The sequence below is a fragment of the Manis javanica genome, chromosome 3, assembly GCF_040802235.1.
Source record: "Manis javanica isolate MJ-LG chromosome 3, MJ_LKY, whole genome shotgun sequence".
In the NCBI taxonomy this organism is placed as follows: Eukaryota; Metazoa; Chordata; class Mammalia; order Pholidota; family Manidae; genus Manis; species Manis javanica.
In genome coordinates this window covers 31,646,055-31,661,860 of record NC_133158.1, presented here as the reverse complement: position 1 = coordinate 31,661,860, position 15,806 = coordinate 31,646,055, and the positions used below count along the sequence as shown (strand labels likewise).

Genomic DNA, 15,806 nt, shown 5'->3' with positions numbered 1-15,806 from the left:
GTATTAAGCTGGAATGACAAGACCTACTCCCTTCCTCCACCCTTAAGTAAAGCTCTAGACTTGGTGTGCAAAGTGCTGGAGGAAGCGTAAATTAATACAACCTTCTTGGAGGCAAATTTGGAATCAGATGTTGAGAACTTTAGAAATGTTCATTCTATTATTCCATAGTTACAGAGTTTTTCCTGAGGAAATAATCGTGGATATCACTATGATATGCATAAAGATGTTCACTGCAGGATCACATATAATAATAAAAGACTGAAAGTAATCCAAACATCTAACTATAGGAGACTGGCTAAATAAATTATGGTGCATCAAGAGAATGGATTATTATATAGCTAAGATCATATTAGAAAATATGGAATTGTGCAAAAACTGGTTATATTATAAATGTTAAAAGAGCAATAAAAAAGAAGTTATAAAAGTTATACATTAACTCACTTTGTTAAATATATACATATTTATGTACAAAAAAGGCTAAAAGTAGTTTTATCAGGGATACATAGGAAAGAGGAAATTTTATAGGTTGTTTTGTTTTCACTTATCTGTATTTTCTCGCACTTCTTTAGTAAATCTGTGTTACTTTGGTAATTAGGAAAAATGCCCAATAATTGTTACAAACAGATTTGTGTTTGGTTTTCTTTTAGAAAACCACTTTCATTTATTAAAAGGGGCCAACCATCAGTGATAGTAAACTGACCCTTCTCTCCCTGGCGAGGATATGTGGAGAGCACGGGGAGCAAGGCTGGGAGCAGCAGAACAGCGCAGTGCAAGCATGTGCTGGGAGGCTGCCCCCATTTGCCTTAAGGCCCCGGGTAAGTCCCTCAGCATCTCTGGGCCTCAGCTGGCACATTACTAAAACAAAGTGCTTGGTTACCTCAGCTCTGGAGTTCCTTCCAAGGCCAAAATGCTATATGTATGGAAAAGGTCTGTTAGCTACAATGAATGTTCAAATATGCTCCAGAGAACATGTAATGGCCCATATAATAGTCCCTTCAGCCCTGTATGACCGCTAACAGCCCTGCTTACTTACTCTGTTTTTTTAGCATCTGCTTTCTGCCCAGTTTTTCAGTCTCTCCATCTAGCTACTGAAGAATTGGCAAATTCATGGGAAAAAACCTAGAATGCAGGTCTCAACTCCACATGTTTCTCTTCACTCTGGGATCTTGATCCTTCAAGTCCTGGCTTCCTGGATAGCTGTTTGGTGCTTTCTAGCATATTTTTATTTTCTTTCTAATAATTTTATCCATGTTTTCTAGTTGTTTATTGAGAGGATTGCTCTCTACAGGCTAGATTGTCATAGGCAGAAGTCCTTTCATATGATATTAAGTGAAAATGGCTAGATATAAAATGTATGTACAGTGGGATTCTATTCATATGTAGAACATGTGTATGTGTTTATATAGAACAAATAGAGAAGGAGTAAAAACTACACACACAACATATTTCCAGCTAGGTTTTCATTTTTTTTTATGTTTAGCTATGTTTTTCAAAATTTTATACAATGGACTCTTAGAATGTCCAAACTTGAACTGTCTTTTGAGGTCATTTATGCCCATTTTTAAAATGAGGAATCCGAAGTCAAGAACATTTAAATTAATCTCAATTGAACAATTATTGGAGGCTTGCTGTGGGTAGAGAACCATGCTACAAACCCCAGGGCATCCAAAGAAAGTGACATCTAGTCACTTATTCTTCCACCTCTAGTATCTCCAACACGTGCTAGACTTTGGGATATGAGGATGAAGATGACAAGAATCTGTTGTCTAGATATTCTAACTGGGGAGAAAAATATCCGAATATACCATCCCACGTGATAAATGCTAAAGTAATGATGTGGCAGAGACTGTGGTTTCCCTCTTAATAACCATTCTCCAAATATCCAACTAAAAGATTGTATTTCCCAGCCACCCTTGCAGCAGGATGTTGTCCTGTAGCTAAATTTTGGCCAATGAGGTATAATGGAAAATGCTGTGGGGATTTCTGGGAAGTTCTTTTAAAGGGAACAAGCAAACTCACATTTCTTTTTTTCTCCTGCTTGGAATGTAGATGCAATGGCTGAGCCCTAGTAGCCATTTTGACCTATAAGGTTGCCTTGGGAAGGGAGTCCCATACTGGGATGATGATGCAGATGAAATAGCCTCTGTCGCTGATATATCAGTCCTGGGTTGTCTATCTCTATACTTCTTTAACATGAAAAAGAAACTTCTGTCTTGCTTATGCCACTGTTATTTTTGGATTTTCTCTTACATACAGATAAACCCAATTCTAACTTATTCAAATCCTAAAAAAAAAATGCTATGGGAACAAAGGAGCAAAGAAAAAGAGGAATGAATATTTCTACTTTTGAGCATCAAGGAATTGAGAGGAGGTGTGAAGGGTATGAAGAACTCACCAATGAGATGGGCAGGAATTAAGAAGGAAGAGGTAGAGTGGATCATGCAGGGAGCATGGGCACAGGGCTAGAAATGACATGGGAATGGGCAGGAGATGAGTACATGGGTGCTGGAATCAAGCAGCATAGATTCAAATCCCATAACATAATCTTTAGCAAGTCATTTCATTGCTTTATGTCTCAGTTTCCCCATTTGTAAAATGAGAATAACAGTATTAACCTCACTGGGTTGTTTTGAGGATTACATGAGTTAGCTACTATATGAAAAATGCTTAGAGCGATGCCTGGCGTATGCTGTTCAGTAAATGTTAACTGTTATATGCTTATCTGTAAAATGGATGATCATAGTCCAACCTCATAAGGTCACTGATGTGTATAACACAGCTAAGGGCTTTACACTGTGCTCAAATAGGTGCTTAACTATGTAGCTCTATCTCTCTCCCTTCACTTGAAGAGTTTACAATCAATATTTAACAAATCTTCACTAAGCCCCTACTCTGTGCTAGGCCCTGGGACAAATTAGAACTTATTCCTGACCTCTGGATGCTCACAGTCTCAAGTCACAATCAAGAAGAGGAAAGGAAAAGAAAGAGATAAGTACAATAAAGGGCAAAAAGTATAGTAGTGGTCCAATTTCAGTCTATTAAGTCAGGTGAGCAAGAAAAGTAACTTTATTTTTTGTTAAGTGAGCCCAGTCTCTGGTATAATATCCCATTTTGGATAGGCAACCTTAATGTGAGCCAGGTTGAGTTTTTCCTATTTCCCTGGGGGGTGGTATCTCAGTTCTAGGGGGCTTGTGGGAGCAGCTGGGGAACATTACTTAGCCTTGCTGGCATCTGTTGAGACATCTTTGTTCCTATCTGAGAACAGGATACTCACTCACACAGGTCATTGCTAAGTTGTTCCTTCTTCCTAAATCTCATTTCCTCTCTCAGCTGCTCATAGGGCCCCCCTAACTGCACAGGAACCATTGCTCAGCTCCCATGGCACCTGGGGGGGCATAGCGAACTCAGACTGGTGAGGCTCTTCTGCTCAGATATACACAGCCATTTTTCCTCTAGAGAGCCTGTCTAGGAGAAGTGCACAGGCCCTTCCTACACTCAATTACTTTTAACTTATTCAGGGATTCTGGGGTCTCTTCAAGCTCAGGGCTATGCCCAAAAAGGGACAGATTCAAGTATCTCTCTTATCAGGAGCTTGTGCCATCCCTTTCTCTCTTTGCTGCTGCTCCAGCTCTCTCACCCTTGTCTGTTCTGCCTTTTAAAAGAAAGATGCAAGCAATTCAACCAGCAAAACTGAGTTTATGTGAGAATAGCAGAAGAACTGCAATTGAAAACAAGTAAACTATGGTCAACCATAGACAAGTCTGCAGAACAAAGGAGAAGAGCATCCTTTTAAAGAAGAAAAGAGGACATTGGAAAGGGCTGCTCTGAACAAAAGTTCACTGGAGGAAAATCAGAGTTCAAAGTGGTGGTGGTTCTTATTGCCAGCAGCTGAGGGCAGCTTGCTATTGCCAGGCAGAAAGGAAATCTTTCTTCCTGCTGGTTTATGCAAGCTGTGACAAATGGTGGTGTGTGAGGGCCCTCCCTGCATGGCTTTCTGACTCCCAGTTTTGAGTTAGGTTTCCTTAACACATTTTCACATCTAGAAACTCTTATCTGATTTCAGGGACGTGGAGGCTTGCTCCTAAATTCCCTGCATTTTCCCATACCAATCATGTCATCAATGCACACAAAATTTTTCCTGTTGTTCCTGAGACCCTAAACTTGGGAAATTCAAAAACCAGGAACAGATTCTGTTTCTCTTTTTCTGCAGAACCAGAAAAGGACAAGCACCTTGAGACAATAACCTAAGATGGCATTGGTGGGGTGGGGTATATAAGGCTTCTGGGTAACATAAATGAACAAGAATGAAAAACCCAATAAGCTCCTTCAAGGCCCCTGCCAGAAAGGCTGAAATTAAGAACACTGACAACATCAAGTTATGGCCAGGATATGGAGGCATTTGGAACTCTCACATACCTAGTGAGAATACAAAATAGTATAGACACTTTGGAAAAATGCTTGGCAATTTTAATAAACATAGATCTGCCTTATGATCCAAAATTCCACCTGGGTATGTCTCCAAGAGACATGAAAACATGTCCACAAAAACTGTACATAAATCATAACAGCTTTATTCATAATAGTTCAAATTGGAAACCCAAATATCCATCAACAGGAGTCTGAATAAACAAATTTTGGTAAACTATGAACAATGGAATAAAATAAACTAGAATCTATGAACTGTGGGATACCATACAACAATAAAACTAGATAAACTACTGCTGCCCACAACAACACACAAGAAAGACAAAATCTTTCTTTTGGATAAAAGAAACCAAATGCAAAGAAAGTAAATATTTTCTTAGGAGTTCAAAAACTGGCAGAACTAATCTAAGGTTCCAAAATTGGCTACCTGTGGGAACTGCCTAGAAGGGACTGTTACAGACCTGGAAGCAGGTACTGGAAAAATTCTATACTTTGATTTTTGGGGTGGTAACATAGGTATATAGATAGGTAAACATTTTAATATTTGTGTATTTTACTATATACAAATTTACCTCAATTTTAAAATCCCATTTTCCTTAAAAAACAGGGAGGTTAAAGTTTGAAAACATGCTATGCTCAGTGCTATGAAGAGGTAGGCACACAGCACTCTGTGAGGTCCCAGTAGAGGCATTAACCACAGGGTGTGGGGTGGCTGTGGGAAAGGCTTCCTGGAGGAGTGATGGTTCAACTTAACTCTGAAGGACTTTGGCCGAAGATCAAGCAAAGAAGAAGGCTAAGGGCATTCCAGGCCCAAGGAGCAGCATGGAGAGGCACTAGGTGAGTCCCCAAAGAACTTGACTGACAGGGTGTGTGTGAGTCCGCAGATAGAAGCAGTGGTCAGTCCTGACTGAGCCTCATAAACAGAAGGGGAGGTCAAAGTGAAAGGTTCTGAAGAATTGTGGTCAGATTAAGATTTTAGAAAATCTCACTTGGGAGGGAGGGGGATGGTAGTATAGAGGGCACTGCAATAATCCAGGAGATGGGGGTATGTGGCCTGAATGAGGCAGGAACAAAGGGGTTGGGGTTAGGAAAAGAGCTTCTAGGGATACTGAGGAGGAAGGTTTTGGTAACTGACAATCTCGGGTGACAGGGGAGAGGAAATAATTAAGGAGACTCGTGGGATCTTGCCTTCCATGTCAGGGTGGAGCTATTTGCTGAGAAAAAGATCAACACAGTAACATTTCTAAGTATTATAGTGGTTGGCCAGATGTTGTTTTGCCTGTTGGGTACTGATTCCTTTCTCTTGTGGCAGACCCCTTCTTTTCCTGTGAAGGACTACTCCTTCCTAACCACAGGCCTTGTACCTAAAGTAGGGACGACCCACCTCCCCTGTCGGAGATGTGACCCAGCCTGGCCAATCAGCAGCTCTCTAGCAGAACACAGTGATTGGTTCATGGGTTGGCACATGATTCCATCTGATCCAATGAGAGTTATCCCTGGAAATTCTGCCGGAACTCTTGGGAAAGAAGCCTTTATTTTCTGGGGTTGCTGAGCTGGTAGAATGGAAATCTGGAGCTGCTGATGGCCATCTTGCCACCCAGGAAGACTGCTTGTGAATGAAGCCAGCACTTGAGTAAACAGAGCCAAGAGAAAGAAAGCCTGATGATATTGTTTGGGCTCCTAGATCCAGCCATCCCTGGGGATTAACCTGGAATTTTCATCTTTGTGAGCCAATGGCTTCTCTTCTTGGAGTAATTATTTGCATTAGGCTTTTTGTCACTTCTAACTGAAAGAGTTCTGATGAATACAGGTTCCACTAAAAAGCTTTTATATGGGTACAGAGCTTCTCTTGGGATGATGTCAAAGTTCTGGAAATGGATGGTGGTGATGGTTGCACAACACTGTGAGTGTACTTAATGACACTGAACTGTATACTTAAAAATGCTTAAAATGGCCAAGTTTATGTTATTTTTATTTTACCACAATAAAAAAATGTTAATAAAAACCTTTTAAAAATCTGCTGAGACAAGCCTAGCTAAAGAAAACACAAAATGCCTTCATGTAAGATATGCATTTTGAGATGGAGCCTTGAGAGATACCTGAACAAGATCTGGTGGGGAGGAGTGAGGTATTTCAAGTTGGGGGAACAGCACAAACAAACCTTTGGAGGGAGGAAAGTAAAGGCAGCATTCAAGGGGTAGTAAGTAGTCAAGCTGGCCTGAGCAGGCTGGGGAATGGTGGGCAGAGTTTGGAAGGAAGACTGAGCCAGATAGGGAGAGCCTTGAATGCCATGGTGTATGAGTTTGGGTTCATCCAACCAAAGGTCAATTTCTATTGGCTAGAAAAAGTATCTAGAAGTTCCAGGGCTCTTTGGGAAAACTTCAAGGAGCATTTAAGGAATGGCTTCTGGGGCCCAAGCCCCAGGTTGCCTTTCCTGGCAAATGGCTCTCCAAAGCCAATTTCCATCTCTCTGGCCCTCCAAGAGCTGGGAGGCTGGTGAGCTCAGGTTGGTGGATTGTTCAGTGATACATGAGGTGGTGCTCTTACTTTCCATATCCCAAGTCCTAAAGCTTTCCCAGGCTGGAATATTTAGAGGTCTTGCCAGAAAGAACAGAGCCACTCCCCTCACAACATGCAAAGGGCCCTTCTGATAACACATCAGGTCGCTCTTACTGAAAACCCTCCAAAGGCTTCTGACCTGACTTACAAGTCAACCTGCATTCTTCCCCAGGTCTGCTCCCTGTCATCTACTCCTCCACCCTCTGTCCTCATCCCTGGGCTCACTAGCCGCCAGCCACCCTAGGTTCCCTGCTGCAAGCAAACACAGCCAGCTTTTGTCCCTTTTGTTTCCTCTGCACTTGCTGGTCCCTCTGCCTAAACCCTTGCCCCCCAATCTTCTCATGGACACCTCACCATCACTCAATCTGTACTCAGTTGCTGCTCTTTGGAGAAGCCTTCCTTGGGTAAAGCACTGCCCACTGTCTATAACCTCACCTTTCATAGTTTTCACAGCTGGCTGTAGTGGGTTTGTTTACGGTTGATTTGTTTATTGTCTCTGAGCCTACATTTCAATGATGTGAGCAGCTGGAGGGCAGGAACTCTATTCTTGTTCCTTACTGTGCACTTAGCACAGTATCTGGCCCATAGTATGTGCTCAATAAATTATAACTGAACTACTCACACAGGCAAGGTACTTCCAGGCAATTCTGCAAATGGGGAACTGAGCCCAGAGAGAGGAAGGGACTTATCAAAGATATCCTGCAAATCAATGTCAGAGACAGACTTAGGCCCTAGGACTCCTGGTTCCAAATTCAGTTCATTTTCTGTAATTCCCCTGCACCTCTTTCTGCCAAAAGACTTGCCAGGCTCCAGTGATTTTCCCCTCTGATACAAGTATTCCAGAATAGAAACAGTAGTGAACTTGAAGACAGAAGATTTGAGATATGGATTTAGCTCCACCACCCACACACCCTCTAGACTGTGGGTCTCCTTGAGGGCAGGGGCATCACCAGCATCTAGCATACTCATAGTACAATAGGTGCTTAAACAAGGTTTATTGAGTGAATAAGTGATTGCTTGCATGGAGATAATAGGAGTCAACAAAGGGTAGTGGTTAAGATCATGGAGCTAGACAGTTTTGAATTCAAATCCTAGCTGAGCCACTTTCAAGTTGCTGGGTAGTTAGTCTCATGAAGAACATACCCAGCATCACTGTGGTAGCTAGTCTCTAAGATGAGCCCCTGTGACCCTCACCTTATGAATTTTATGTTTCTGCACAGCTCACATTAAGTTAGGGCTGACGTGCATGACCAATAGAATACTGCAGAAGTGACAGTGTGTGACTTCTGAATCTCAATCATAAGAAGTATTGCAGCTCCCTTCTTGGACTCTTGGATCAGTCACTGGGTAAGCCAGCTGCCATGTCATAAGGACACTCAAGTAGCTCGTGGAGAAGCCGGTTTGGAGGGCAATAAGGTTCCCCTTCCCCAACAGCTACCACCAACTTGGGAACATGAGTGAGCCACATGGAATTGGATCCTTCAGCTGAGTCAAGCCTTTAGCCTCATGGGAGACCTTGGGATAGACCTTCTCAGCTATGGCCCTCCTGAATTCCTCACCCACTCAAACAAATAATTATTGATGTTTCAAACCACTAAGTGCCAGAGTGACTTGTTATGCAGCCATAGATAACTAATACATCACCTTCACCACTGAGATTACGAGCTTACCTTGTGGTTTTTTCACTTAGCTCTCCCAATGCTATGAGATAGGCACTCTTATTATCCCCATTTTGTAAACAAGAAAACTGAGATGTCGAGCAATGAAGTCTCTCCCTGAAGAGCCCCTGACCTTCACAACTTTATGGTCATACCTGAGAATCAGAAACTCAAGTACCTATGACCCGAGGCAAAACATCGCTCTAGGATGACAGAGGAGACAGAGGAGGCAAAACATCACCCAGGAGACAGAGGAGGAATTTTGGATTCTGGCTTCTGGTAGTAAGGCCTCACAGGATGAGAGAACACTCCAAAAACAGCAGACACATCCCCTGCCCTTGTACACCTGAGTAGTGGAGGTCAGATGTTTATGAACAGTGTGTGGTATTTCCCTGAAAGAAACACACAGTGAAAAGTAATATCCCTTCATAAGGGTCTGGCTCTGCACTTACAAAGCTTTAAACATCCATAATTCTGTGTAATCCCACCTGGCAGGTAAGCATGGTGCTATGGCCTGAATGTTTGTGTCCTCCCCCAACAATTTTTATGCTGAAGCCCTAATCCCCAATACTATGGTGTTTGGAGGTGGGACCTTTGGTAGGTAATTAAACTTAGGTGAGGGTGGGGCCCTCATGATGGAATTACTGGCCTTATAAGAAGACATACCAGAGTGCTTTCTCTGCATGTGTCTCTCTCTGTCTTGCTTTCTTTCCCATGAGCATACACAGAGAAAAGGCCATGTGAGGACATGGCAAGAAAGTAGCTGTCTACAAGCCAAGAAGAGAATTCTCATCAGAACCTGACTATGCTGACACACTGACCTCAGGCTTTCAGCCTCCAGAACGATGAGTAAATACATTTGTGTTATTTAAGTCCCCCAGTCTATGGTTTTTCATGGCAGGCCAAGCAGACTAAGATATGTGGCAATATACAGGGACACCAAGGCCCATAGAAGTTATATGATTCTTGTGGAGTCACACAGGGTTTATGTGGCAGAATCCAGGTTAGAGTCTAGCAACTGTGTTGTTTTCACAAGTGCAAAGAGTTGATGGGAGGTCACTGGGGTTCTTCCAAGAGCATTCCTGGAAGACGTGAGGAGGGAGCAGGGTTTTGAAATGGGAAGGTCGCTTGGTGGAGAGGATGGAGCATGGAAAGGTCTGAGGGGGTAGTTGCTGGGGTTCTGTGAAGACAGAAAGGAAACAAATTTGGAGTGAAAAGAATGAGCAAGTTTGGGTATGTGGAATAAGACTGGCTTAAGGAATTCAAGCATTAGATGGAACTGCAGCTGGAGGGCTGTGCAGAGTGAGAAATTTTAGACCTAGGGCCAAAGTCAACCACTATGCCTAAAGCAGGAAGAAAGGCTCATTTTGCTTCTTGGGTGGTTTTAATATATTCACAACTTTGCGTAACCACCACCACTATCTATTTCCAGAACATTTATATCCCTCCAAAAAACAATCCCCTATCTCCCAGTTTCCCTCCTTCCCCACTCTTTGGCAACCACTAACGCACTTTCTGTCTCTATAGATTCCCCTATTCTGTAGTTGATATAAATGGAATCCACTGTGTGATATGTTGTCTCATGTGACTGTCTTCTTTCACTTAGTATAACACTTGCAAGGTTATCTATGCTGTAGCATGTATCAGCACTCCATTCCTGTTATGGCTATATAATATTCCACTCTGTGGCTGTTCCACATTTTGTGACCCATTCATTACTTGGGTTGTTACCTTTTTTTTGGCTGTTATAGTGTTGCTATGAACATCTTGAACAAGTTTTTCTGTGAACATGTTTTTTACTCTCTTGGGTACACACCTGGGATTGGAACTGCTGGATCAGGTGGTTATTCTTCGTTTAACTTTCTGAGGACCCACCAAACTGCTTTCCAGAGCAGCTGCATCATTTTTTACTTCCATCAGCAATATTTGAGGGTTCCAAAGCCTCCACATCCATGCCAACACTTGCTATCTGTTGTTTTTTTCTTTTATATAGCCATCCTAGTGCATGTGAAATGATCTCTCATTGTGGTTTTGATTTGCATTTCTCTAATGACTGATGGTGCTGAACAGCTTCCCATGTGCTGTTGGTCATTTATATATCTACTGTGGAGAAATGTTTATTCAGATCCTTTGTCCCTTTTTTAGTTGGGTTGTTTGCTTTTTAGTGTTGATTTGTAAGAATTCTTGATTCTTGATAAATTTTAGATATTAGATCTGCATCAGATATATGATTTGCAAATATTTTCTCTCATTATCTGGAGATTGCTTGTTTCTAATTCATACCAGAGCTCCTTTGGAGCTGGTAGGGACCTTAACCCTGGTGCCAGAAAACTAGACCACTCTCCCACCAGGAAAACAGAAACAGCCCCTCAAAGGACTCATCCAAGAGGACATTTCAGCACCTCACGACCTTTACAGTGGGCCCACCAGGCGCCTGGCATCTGGGACATGAATCTGAAGGTAACATGATCCCTTCCCTTCTGTGTTCCCCATCCTCATGAACAATGCCTACAATCACCCAGACTCTCAAGCAAAAACCTCAGGTGCCCATTTGACTTGTCCCCGCTCACACCATTGTCCAATCAGCCACCACAGCCATCGCCTCTCCATTCTCCCCTCCTCCCCACATCCAATTCTGGGTGCTGATTACCTGAATGATTTCAATAGCTTCGTAAGTGTCTATAGACCTCCAGGCTTCTTCCCATCTGTTTGCCCCTCCATCAGAACAGGAGCAGAATGCTTTTCTTGAGTGAAAACCCTGTCACGCGGCAACCCTTGCTGACAACTTTTCAATGGGCATTGTCAAGAGAAAAGACGCAGACGGAAGCAGTGGCCTTTGGCCCAGTCTACTCTCCCCACCCTCCTTCAAGTGACTCAGCCAGACTGAACCTCCCCACCTCCCAACTCACCCCACTCCCACACTATGCATAAATCACTCACTCTGAGCTAGCAGGGAGTGAAGAGGTGGCAGCGGAGATTTCCAAAGTGGGTCATGGGATGGGTGGCAAGAGGCTGGAGGGGAGGGTTTCTGCGGGGAGGAAGCTTGCCCATGCATGTGCTGTGACACACCCAGACACACCGGCACGTCGCACACTCATCCATCACCTGACAGTCTCCTGGGCCTGTGAGATCCTGAATCAGCCCTGAGCATTGTGTGGTGGATTCCATTGGTCCACCTGGGTCCTCTTAGAGTCCTAAAAGCCAAGCACTGGAACAGCCACTTGAGATTGTGTGGCCCACCCTTTCATCCCTTTGAGCCTAAAAAATCTCCATTCCTCCCACCTCAAAAATGGGAACAAGGAGACACTCCAGGCTGTGGTGGGGCTCAAAGCAAACCTGTGCTTGTGAAGCACATCTAGATTCTTGCGTTAACTTTTACAGAAGATGGGGAAACTGAGGTCTAAAAAGACAAATCAATAGTTTCCAAGCTTAACTGTGTCTTAAGATCACCAGGGGAATCTGTTGAAAATAATGATCTCTATATCCTACCGCTAGCTTGGGGTAAGGGTCCATCTATATCTTCTAACAGGCAATTCTGCTGGGAACCGGGGAACGGGTGACTATTCCAAGGACACACAGAAAGGTGTGGAGAGCAAGGGGCCCCCATCTCCTGATGGCTTCTCCTTCTCTTGTCAGAACCCTGACGTGCGGCCAGAGGGTCACTGAGGTCTGGGCTCTGTGGCTGTCCAACTTGGTTTCCCAGTCTGGAAGCCAGAAGTTGGCTTTCCTGTTGCCAAGCTGTTGACCTTTGCTATTACGAATCTCCTGGGAGAAAAGTCTCCTGGGGAGCAGTCCAGCCCCAACTCTGAGTATTTCTCTAACATGGGAAAGGGAGGTTGGGGGAGGGGGAAGGGAGGGAGATACACCCTATGTATCCACCTATGGCAAACAGAACTGAAACCAAATGAAAAAGGAGCCAGGTTTGTCATGGGGCAGGGTGGGAGCAGAAGTAAGGAGGTGGTTGGCTGGGGACAGGCACTTCAGGGGTCACCCCCAAGGCTGTCACAGGCTTCTGGCACCCTCCTGGCCACCCTTCCCCAAAAGGTATTCTGTACAGGATTTGATAGTCATCCACACTTGTGTGATTGCCTAATAAGACCAATGTAAAACATGACCATATTTCCTTCCTTCTTTTCCCCTCTCTCTCTCACTCTCTTTCCTTCTTCTCTCCGTCCCCACTTCCTAATTTTGCCCCTGGTCTTGAGTTTTAATCTGATTACATTTCCTCCAGTCTTTATTTTTTCATTTATTAATGTTTTCCACACTTGCTTGGCAAAGCCACAACTCTAGGCACGTCCCACTCTCAGCCAGTTCTGCCTCGCCCCTGCGCAGCTGCAGCTGGATATGGCTGCAGGAAAGCTCACAACCGCTCTGACTACGCTCACTTTAAAATTCATGACCTTGAATGTTGAGAGCCCTCAGTGTTGCCTGGCAATTAGACTCTGCCTCCCTATGCTCTGCTACACAATTGTTTCACTCCTCCACTCCCCCAAACCTTAATGCCTCCTCCTGTCCTCAGTCTCTACTTCCTGTTCACGGAGAAAACTGAAGCAGTCAGAATGTCCGCAGACCGACCACACACCGACCCTCCCACCAGCATTTCTCCCCACAAACAGCCTTCCTGCCTGTTGCCACAGGTGAAACGACTATGCACTTGTGTTCCTATACTTGTGCACTGGGCCCTGCCCTCCATCCACTCATGGACATTTCCCCCTCTTTTTCCCCAGCATCATTTTTAACCTCCTCTAGATCATTCTCACCAGAATACAAACATGCTGTTATTTCTCCCATCTTTTAAACAATGACAACAACAAAAATCTGGACAGCTACATATGAAAGAATGAAACTGAGTCATTTTCTCAGTTAGTAAACTCAAAATGGATTAGATTTACATGTAAGATCTGAAACCATAAAACTCCTAGAAGAAAACATAGGCAGTAAGCTCTCTGATACTGGTCTGAGCAATATTTTTCTGGATATGTGTCCTCAGGAAAGGGCAACAAAAGCAAAAATAAACAAATGGGACTATGTCAAACTAAAAAGCTCTTGCGCAGTGAAGGAAACCATCAACAACATGAAAAAGCAACCTACTGAATGGGAGAAGATACTTGCAAACAATATATCTGATAAGGGGTGGAATATATGAAGAACTCACACAACTAAGTAATAAAGAAACAACCAATCATAGGCAGAGGACCTAAGTCCTAAGTAGACATTTTTTTCAAAGATGACTTACAGATAGATGGCCAACAAGTACATGGAAATATGCTCAATATTACTCATCATCAGGGAAATGCAAATCAAAACCACAATGAGATACTACCTCACAGCTCAGAATAACTATTATCTAAAAGACAAGAACTAACAAATGTTGGCAAGGATGTAGAGAATAGGGAACCCTCACGTACTCTCGGTGGGAATGTAAATGACACAACCACTATAGAAAACAGTATGGAAGCTCCTCAAAAAATTAAAAATAGAATTACCATACAAGCTAGCAATTCCACTTTTGGATATTTATCCAAAGAAAATGAAAACACTAATTCGAAAAGATAGATGTACCCTTATATTCATTGTAGCATTATTACAATAGTGAAGATATGGAAGCAACCTCAGTGTTCATCAATAGATGAATGGATAAGATGTGATCTGTGTCTATACATCTATATCTGTATCTAACTCTAAAATAGAATGTTACTCAGAAGAAAGAATGTAATCTTGACATTTGTAACAACATGGATGGACCTAGAGGGTATTATGCTAAATGAAGTAAGTCAGAGAAAGACAAATACCATATGATTTCGCTTATATATGGAATCTAAAAAACAAAACAAATGAACAAATGAAACAGAAATAGACTCAGAGATAGAGAGAACAAACTGGTAGTTGCCAAGGGGAGGGAGGGTGGGTGAAACAGGTGAAGGGGATCAAGAGATACAGTCTTCTAGTTATAAAATAAGTAAGACATGGGATGTAATGTACAGCATAAAGAATATAGTCAGTAATATTATGATAACGGTATGGTGACAGATGGTAACTAGACCTATTGTGATCATATTCAATCACTATATTATATATCTGAAACTAATATAATATTGTGTGTCTATAATAATTTGATTTAAAAGTAGTGATAATACTACTACTTAAAAAAAAATCTTGATGACTTCTCCAGCTCTAGCTACCCCTTCATGTCTCCCTATTTGGGTTAGAGAATGCAGTATAAAAATTCACCCCCAAACTTAGTGGTTTTCAAATCACTACCATTTTATTATCTCTTTTATTTGGTGAATTGATGGGGTGGTTATTATGATTCATGTGGCATCACCTGGGACTGTAGCCTTCTGGAGGCTCCACTGGGTGAGGGTGTCACGGGGCCAGTGGCTGGTGCAGCCCGTGGGCCTGTTGAGCCCAGCGCCTCCGCTTCTCTTCTCCACAGCCTGCCGTGTGGCTTGGGTTTCATTCAGCATGGTACATGGGTTCCAAGAGTGAAAAAGCTGCTGGGCCTTCTGAAGGCCGAGGCCTGGAACTGGCATGGGGTGGCTTCTGCCACGTTATTTTGGTTAAGGCCCATCACAGGGATAGCCTAGATCCAAGGAAAGGGACAACATAAGAATTTGAATACCAGGAGACAAGGTCACTGGGGGCTACCAAGCAACAAATTACTACATTTCTGTTTGCAGCAAAACTCAAAAGAACTGCTGCCGCAGGTGTTTCCAATTCCTCCCTCCCATATTTCTTAGACCCACTCCAATCAGGTGCTCACTCCTGCTGCTCCACAGATGCCTCTTTTGCTAAGGTCACCAATGGCCTCCTCTTCGCAAAATCCATGGTCCGTTCTCAGCTGTGTCTCTTATCTCGTTTGGCACAGCTGGCTGATCCCTTCTGCACTGGATTTCCGGGACCCGCACTCTCCTAGTCAGCCCCCTACCCCACTGGTCTCTCCTTCTGGTTCCCTGTTCACTGGGCCTCTTCTCTCCCCAATTTCTTAATGTTGCGATGAACTGGTGGGGCTCAGCCCTTCATGTTCTTCTCTGCCCCATCCCTATCACTCTCTGGGTAATCTCACCCAATCTTATAGCTTTAAATACAACTTATATGTAAGTGACTCCACATTTACATCTCCAGCCTAGACCTCTCCTAAATTCCTACTAACATCAACTGCCT

General features: G+C 43.2%; 1 protein-coding gene across 2 annotated transcripts in view; it reads right to left on the bottom strand.

The window, feature by feature from the left end:
* HRH1 (histamine receptor H1) overlaps nucleotides 1–11,554 on the bottom strand; it is an 89,441-nt gene extending 77,887 nt beyond the window's left edge. For both annotated transcript variants that reach the window (XM_017655475.3, XM_073231046.1), the window contains exon 1: nucleotides 11,293–11,554. The gene's annotated coding sequence lies outside the window, so the exon portion shown is untranslated. The remainder of the gene's footprint in view (nucleotides 1–11,292) is intronic.
* Between the last annotated feature and the right edge of the window lie 4,252 nt (nucleotides 11,555–15,806).